Here is a 7,821-nt window from a genome sequence, read left to right on the forward strand (position 1 = left end):
TGGTTAAGTTTTGATTAAAAATTAAGGTGAGATCAGTCAGTATGTTTGTGTGTTTTTCTTAGCCATGTGAATATATACATTCAGGTGAAATGGTAAATCTAACTATGGGTTGGTGTTTGGTGGATGCATACAATGGTATGGCAGACAGAATAAGATGGCCCCCAAGAGTCCCTCCCTCCTGTGGTATACCCTTTCCCTGGAGTGTGGCAGGGCTTGTGGATATGATGGGCTATCACTCCCATGATTACAGACATTATATGCAGAGGGAAGATTTTGCAGGTCCCGTACCAGTTGACTTAGAGTTCTTCAAAAGGGATTAACCTGGGTGTCTAATCAAGCCTTCAGAAAAAGGTTAGCTCTTCCTCAAGCACAGAGATGTTCTCCTGAGGTTTTTAAGAGGCAAACTATTTTAAGAAGTAAACCATGATGCACAGCTACAGGTACAAGAAATGAATTCTGTATGACTTTGGAAGAGGACTCCATGTCTCAGATGAGGACGCAGTCCTGCCAACATCTTAAGACCCGAAGAAAGGATTTGCCTACCATGTGACTCCTGCCCCTCAGAGATGGTGTGATACCAAAAGGTGTTGTTTTGAGTCACTAGGTCTGTGATTATTTGTTACTGCAGCATACAAGTCTGAAACAGAGGGCGCAAGAGGCAAGGAAGTGAAAGGTATCAATGGAGACTGATTACGGTGAAGGATTACAGAACTCAGCTGAGTGAGGAGGGAAGTGGGAACATGACAGTGAAGGAGCGTAAGCATCGTTACATTCACTGTTTGGATATTAGTTGAGTGTCTAAAATGTGCTTATGTGTCATGTTAAGAGAAAGCCTGCTGAACCTGATATTGTGGCCACTCTTAACTGGCCTGAACAGCAGGCTCCATGTGGCTGCGAAGATGTCCTACAACCCAATGTGGTCGGGAGCCACAAAAGATGGGGGTGGGGAGGTGGTTTCCCCAGGGACACAGTTCCCATGCCATCACTCTAGCCCAAATGTTAACAGGTGTCCTGGGCCTCCCTGAAAGGCCCTCAACTCAGATCCTGGAGCCACAGAAAAGCCTAACTATTTGACTTGATGCTCTTACCCTTGAGAACAATCTGTATCAGCTCCCAGGGAGGAAGCATCCTTTGCAAAGGTCCTGAGGGAGAAGACTGGAGGACACTTGGAAAAGACTGCTGAAATGCAGAGACCCAGGGAAAAAGAGGTGTCAGAGCTGGAAAGAGAATCTATATATTTGGGGCAGAGCTGACTTCCCTACATTATACGCTAGGACAAGGCAAGAACAGTGCTCTGAAACCCTTAATTAAGAGATGAGGCTTCAAAGTGATTTAAATGACACCAAATCCTAAGAAGTGCTCTCAAGTTGAAATGAATCACTGGCTCCATTGTGCACTTGTTTTTCCTCTGAGCCTAGCTATTCCCACTGCAACTATCTTCAATAATCTTAAGTGGCGTCAGAATGTTCAAAACAAAATTATATTTAATTCAAACTGTAAAACTATCCCATTACAGCTCGTATGAGAAAAGAGTAGAGAGTGACAGATGAAAAAAAAAAAAAATCAGAGGCTGGCCCGACCCCAAAAGGTTAGAAATCGTTTGCTCAAACCTTTAGTTAATAAATGCATAATGAAGTTTCCGATCTTACCACGGCCATTGTTTGTGTCCTCTAATGTGGGATTCTATTGTCCTTTCATAATGTCATTTTATAATGGAAATGATGCAGAGAAGGCAGGGTACTTTAGTACACAGTATTTCCTGTAGTTTTACCAAACTATCATCTTTTGTTAAACTCTTGCTGTTGTCTCTCAAGAGCCATCCCTTGCACAAGTGTAAAAAGGAGTCCATTTAGTGCTTGTTTTCTTCCGTTGACTGGTAGTCACTGTCTACAGAACCCATGATTACAAAGGGACCAGCGAGAACAAAACAGGAATGACAATCAGACTCAGAAAAAATAGTAATTGGGTGGCTGCAGGATGGGTCTGCTCTAAGGTATTGCTTCCAAGCCATCAAGAGAACTTGAGTACTTATCGATACTGACCTTTTGGAGGCCTCTCTGTGAGACCCAACCTCTGTGTCTCATGTTGTCTCTAAACATTGACACGAGACTTAGAGGGAGGCTTCCTGGAAAGGGCAAGCCCAGCCTCGCTCTCCAGGCACGTTCTTCTCTTGGCTTCCAAGACGCCCTCCTTCTGAAGCTTTCTCCCACTTCTCTGTCTCCTCTGCCAGCTTCTCTTTCCCTCCCAGATCCAAAGGCCCAGACTTTCTGCCCACCTGCCTTGCCCATGAGCTTGTCAGGTCCTGCAGCCACACAGCACTCGCTTTATCCTCACAAATGCCTCAAGCTCTCCCCTCTCCTCTGAGCTCCAAACCAAACTGCCAGAATGATTTTTTTTTTAATTTAAATCAAATGTAAGTTATGCCTCTGTTGACATCTTTCCAAGACTTCCTCTTGCATTTGGAAGGAAATGCAGGGGTGCCTGGGTGGCTCAGTCAGTTAAGTGTCTGCCTTTGGCTCCGGTCATGATCTCAGGGCCCTGGGATGGAGCCCTGCATGGGGCTCCCTCCTCAATGAGGAGTCTGCCCTCCCTCCTCATGCTCTCTTGCTCTCTCAACTAAATAAATGCAATCTTAAAAAAAAATAATAAAAGGAAATGCAAACATCTCGAGTGGCCTCCAGTGTCTCCCCACGCTGGCTCTCCTGCCTGGTCCCCCCAGCTGCACTGCCCTTTCTGCACAGTTCCTGTCCCAGCCTGAGGAAGCCCAGGGCCTGTGGCATTTCCTCACCCTAGGAAGTAGCTTCCTGTTGATCTTGCCCTGGCTGGCGCCTTATCCCAGGTCTCTGCTCAAGCTTCCTTCTGCAAAGGGTCCCTGAACACCCCACCTAGAATAGATCCTCCTGCTTACACCACCCACACTCTCTAGTCCCTTGATCTATTTTATTTCTCCACAGAACTTGTACTACTTCAAAGTATTTTTTTTTACTTGTTGTCTGTCTACCCGGCATAATGCAAGCTCCCTGGTGGCACAGACTTTGTATTATTCAGTGCTACGACTTCCAGGCCTAAAATAGCACCGGACATCATAAGTACTTGTTATATAGCATTCTTATTTTAGAGATAAGAAACGAAAGCTTGCAGTGTGTATTGGTTTTCTACTACTGCTGTAACTAATTATCACAAACTTAGTGGCTTCAAACAACGATGTTTGTTGGCAGGGTTGTGTTCCTTCTGCAGGGAGGCTTCAAGGGAAAATCCATTGCCTCGCCTTTCCAGCCTCGAGAGCTGCTTGTATTCCTTGGCTTGTGGCCCATTTCTCCATCTCCAAAGCTCATCATTCCAAAGCCCAATTCTATTGACATATGTCCTTTTTCTGACCCCAATTCTTCGTGTGTATCCTCTTATAAAGATACTTGTGAGCCCTCCTGGGTGATCCAGAATCTTCTCTTCGTCTCCAAGTTTTTCATTTAATTATACCTGTATTGAAAAATCCCTTTGGCTGTGTTAGGTAACATATTCACACATTCCAGGGATTAGAACGTCGACAGCACTGGGGAAGAGGTGGGAATTTTGCTGTCTACCACATGATGTTCAAGTAACTTTCCCAAGGTCGATTAGCTAGCAAGTGGCAAAAATGAGTTTTTAACTTGAGCTTTTTTGACTTCTATAGTCTGTGCTGTCTTTGAAGCAAAGGCATATCACCGTCCATTCAATGCCAGCAAAACCCAGTAAGAGGACTCAGCCTGGAGTGATTCCAAGACACCAAGGAGAAAAATCCCAGTATTTTAGCAATGTTTCTCTCAGGTTCTCTTTTCCGTCAGGGTATCTTCACAGTATGTGACAAGCCATTCCTATCACTCCAGAAGAGTTGAATGTAACGAGTCTGCTCTAAATGTACAAGTGATACACACCGATAAACACGTGTGTCACAAGGTTTGCTAAAGAGAATTACTTGTACGATTCTGAACTATACAAAAGAATAATAATACTGATCAGACCTACCACTTTCTGAGGACTGTTATTTCCTAGATACCTTCGCATGTTCATTATCTCATTTAATTCTTACTACAACCACTAATAATAGGTATTATCATTTTTGTTGATAAATAAATTGATGTTTATAGGTATGGAGTGAATTACCATACAGCTCCGAGTGTCAAGAAGGATTCAAAGACTGATCTGCTTGCCTCCAAAGTTCATACTCTTCCAAAAACCCAAATACCTTCCAGACTGAAGGAGGGATTTCCTGCTGAGCTATCAATAAACAGAGGGGGAAATTGAAATGCAACGCACGAGTAGATTTCTTTCTGGAATTTTTTCTTGGGAACTTTCAAAGGCAAGATGTGAGGATTTGGCAAGGTACAGAATCCTTTACCCCTTGTGTGGGTTAGCATAGTGCCCAGAACATTATAAATATCTAATAAACACTGGTGTAGGTTACTGAATAAAGTTATATGCAAATTTGCAACCTTTTTTTTTTTCAGAGGATGAGCTGTTGCTCATTTCTTCTATGAGGTCACATGGAATTTAGTTGGGAGAAAAGAAGATAACCCCAGGTAGTATACTAATAGCAGGATTCCTAAGCAGAACAGGGAAGGGGTGCTCATCATTGCAGTACTCCACGCCCTGATGGGAATGACGGTTTTCAAAGAATGAGTTGTAGGGTGGTAACCACCAATGCACGTATCTCCCAGGTAAAGCTTTGAAATCCTTTCATTCTTACCAACTTATTCTCTGAACCTCTCCCCCACCCCTCTTTCTTCATTTATTTACACACTGAGCTAGCATATATTGAATCCCTACAATGACATAGCCTCTGTGATAATTATAGGGATAGAAAGATGATTAGGAATCAGTCCCTGATCTAAAGAGGGTAAAAACAGTAATAGGAGACAGATATAAAATAAGTTCACTAAAGTATTACAGAAGCTCAACACATTAACCACATATAGTGAGAAACTCAAAAAGCAGATTGATAAATTCTTTCTAGTGAGAGGTAGATGTGGGATCAGGAAATCCATCAAACAAAGGGAGTTGTTGGGGTTTTTTGTTTGTTTGGTTTGGTTTGGTTTGGTTTTTGGTTTTTTTCTTATCCTAGGCTCAAAGCTGAGTATTTTCCCATCATTTTAATAATTGTTTAGGCATGTCCTATGACAATTCTATCGAATTTCCTCAGACAGCCCCCCACCAGTACCACCCCTATTTTCTGCTTGTCCATATTCCCGTCACCTTTCCTCTGCTATCATCACTGGTTTCTCTGCTTGTATTTGAAAGTAAAAAAGCAGTTCCAGGTTACAGCAAACTCAACAGCCTTGCTCCAAACTATGGCCCCTGCTAAAGAGACAGAAAAGGGGAGAAGCACAAAGACCATCATGGGTTGAGATCAGGCACTCCCAGAAGTCCAGCTTGTGTTTTAAAAAGAGGCTGTTAGACATATTCCCAGCAGATAAGTCTTCACTGGCTTGGAGAACAGGAAGGACTACCTCACAAACACCACTGTGTTTGAATTTCTAGAAGCCACCCAGGCCAAGAAGACATCCCTGCAGTGCTTTCACCACACATTCGTTGCTGCAGTACTCATTGGCCCAGTCCTTACTCACAATGGGAGAGTTCTCACAGCCGGACCTCACACATCGAGGCTGGGGTGAGAGCATCACAGGGGACCCACTCACCAATTCCAATCCATTTGAGAAGGAGATTCAACCTCAGGAACTACATCTGTGATCATCTCACAGATCGTCTCAGGAGAGGTTTCCTCTACTGTCTGGGCCTCAGGGCTGTGGTTCACAGGCCGCTCAGGACTACTTTCCACAGCTGGTGGGACTAAGGTTGTCTCCATTATCAGAATGGGTGGAGCTACAATCTTGATCTGCAGAGGAGGTGGCTGTTGCTGTAACTTGGCTGTTGCAAGGCCTGAAGTCGGGGAGGCTGCTGTAGAATGTTCACTTGCTGCTGAGTGGGGGGCTGAAGCATCTGTTTCAGTGGAGGGGGTTGTAGTCGGGGTGGAGGCAGTTGCATAGAAGCAGGGCCTCTCCCGCTGCCTGCAACACTGAGCGAGTGACAATTTAGGCTTGTTGACTGGGCTGGATAGTGGCTGTACTGGTTTGGCCTGGTTGGATTCCCTGGGAGGTCACCACTATGGCTGGGATAACAGTAACTATCCCTCCTTGAGATATAGTAATAGAAGAGGGTAACATCTGTTTGGTAATAATCAACTTGGGGATGTTGGGTTGATCTCCGGCCCCAGAAGATGCCTGGTTTGCCACATAGGAGGAAAGAGTGGAGTTAACAATAATGGAAGGGGACAGGGCAGGGGCTCTGTTGTGGCTGGTGCTGGAGATGCTGGGTCAACAGTAGCCATAGGAGGTGGAGAAGGCGTCTGCGGAGGTGGCACTGGGTCCAAATATCTACTGGTTCCACAGTAGCACTGTGGAATCAAGACACTCTTGATTGTTTTTATATGCAGCCAGAGCCTTCAGATACTCTTTCTTAGCAGCTTCAGTTTTCCTCTTACACACCTGTTTTTGCTCCTCTCCAAGACTATCCCACACGGAGGCCACAATTTTTGAAACATCCCCAAAAGTGGCATTGGGATTCTGTCCCTTGATGGCAGCCTGTGTATCACGAAAAATAAAGCATATGCTGAAACTGGCTTCTGAGGTTCATTAGGATTTTTCTTTTTTCTCTTCTTTGGGGCCTTCTGCTTTTTTCCTGCTTCCACCACAACTGTCTTCTGGCTGGGAACTTCCCTCCGGAAATCCTCAACACCATCCTCAGGAAGTGAACTAGTAGGTGAAGGGGTGGTTGAAAGACGATCCTCGGGTGACTGGACAGGTGGCAGGATGGTGCCACCCCCTAAGCTCAAACCAAGCTGAGAACTTAGTTCTGACTGATCAATGGTGGTCAACTGGCTATGCCCCATCGAGACAGATGTCATGTCTGTCATTGGTACATCAACTGTTGGCGCTATTTTGAGTTCCTATACAATGGTCCAAGTCCATGGTCAAGCCCCCACTCAGGAGCCCCCCGTCCTGCTCCATAAGCCATGGGTCATGCCCACAGGCATGTCCAATGTCTGGACCCCACATGGGGCTGAAAAGCTGCCATCCCAAGAGGGGGAGGGGTCTACTAGGTCATCACAGTGACCAACCCACCTGAGACAGCCAGTGAGGGATCAGAATCCAAGATGAGTGGGATTTCAAATTCCTCACCTCCCAAGCTTGGTGTATGGAATGTCTCAGCCCCTGACAGGAAGGGGTGCGAGGGCCCTGTGATTGTTATTTCCTCCGGGAAACTCCATCTTCACACAACGGCTACCACCATCTCAGTTCCCTCATCGCTCCCACTGCCCCCACTGGACTCAAATTCAGTTGGGTTTGTTGTTGTTGTTGTTGTTGTTGTTGTTGTTGTTGTTGTTGTTTTAGGGAGGTTAGAGAGAGTAGAACAGGCAAGTAGTGGGGCAGGGGCAGAGGGAGAGAGAGAATCTTAAGCAGCACAGCCTGGCAGGGGCTCCATCTCACCACCCTGAGATCATGACCTGAGCCAAAATCAAGAGTTGGATGCTTAACTTACTGAGCCCCCAGGTGCCCCAGACAAAGGAAGTTTTTAAAGACTGCTTAGGTGCTCCTAAATTTAGAGGAAAAGTTAGGATTCATGTCGGGGAATAGGATGTTGCTGGTTAGAAGGAATAACATGAGCAAAGATGCAGCAATATTGAACCATTGTGTTTTCTAGAAACTAAAAACAAAAGGTTGGATTAGTGGCTACCTTTCATTGTGAAACAAGGGCCATCAGTCAGAAACGTAACTCAGGGTAACACAG

General features: G+C 45.2%; 1 pseudogene; it reads right to left on the minus strand.

Moving 5' to 3' along the window:
- Positions 1–5,441: 5,441 nt before the first annotated feature.
- LOC144307040 (TOX high mobility group box family member 4 pseudogene) lies at positions 5,442–7,300 on the minus strand (annotated as a pseudogene).
- Between the last annotated feature and the right edge of the window lie 521 nt (positions 7,301–7,821).

Source organism: Canis aureus, chromosome 38, assembly GCF_053574225.1.
Source record: "Canis aureus isolate CA01 chromosome 38, VMU_Caureus_v.1.0, whole genome shotgun sequence".
In the NCBI taxonomy this organism is placed as follows: Eukaryota; Metazoa; Chordata; class Mammalia; order Carnivora; family Canidae; genus Canis; species Canis aureus.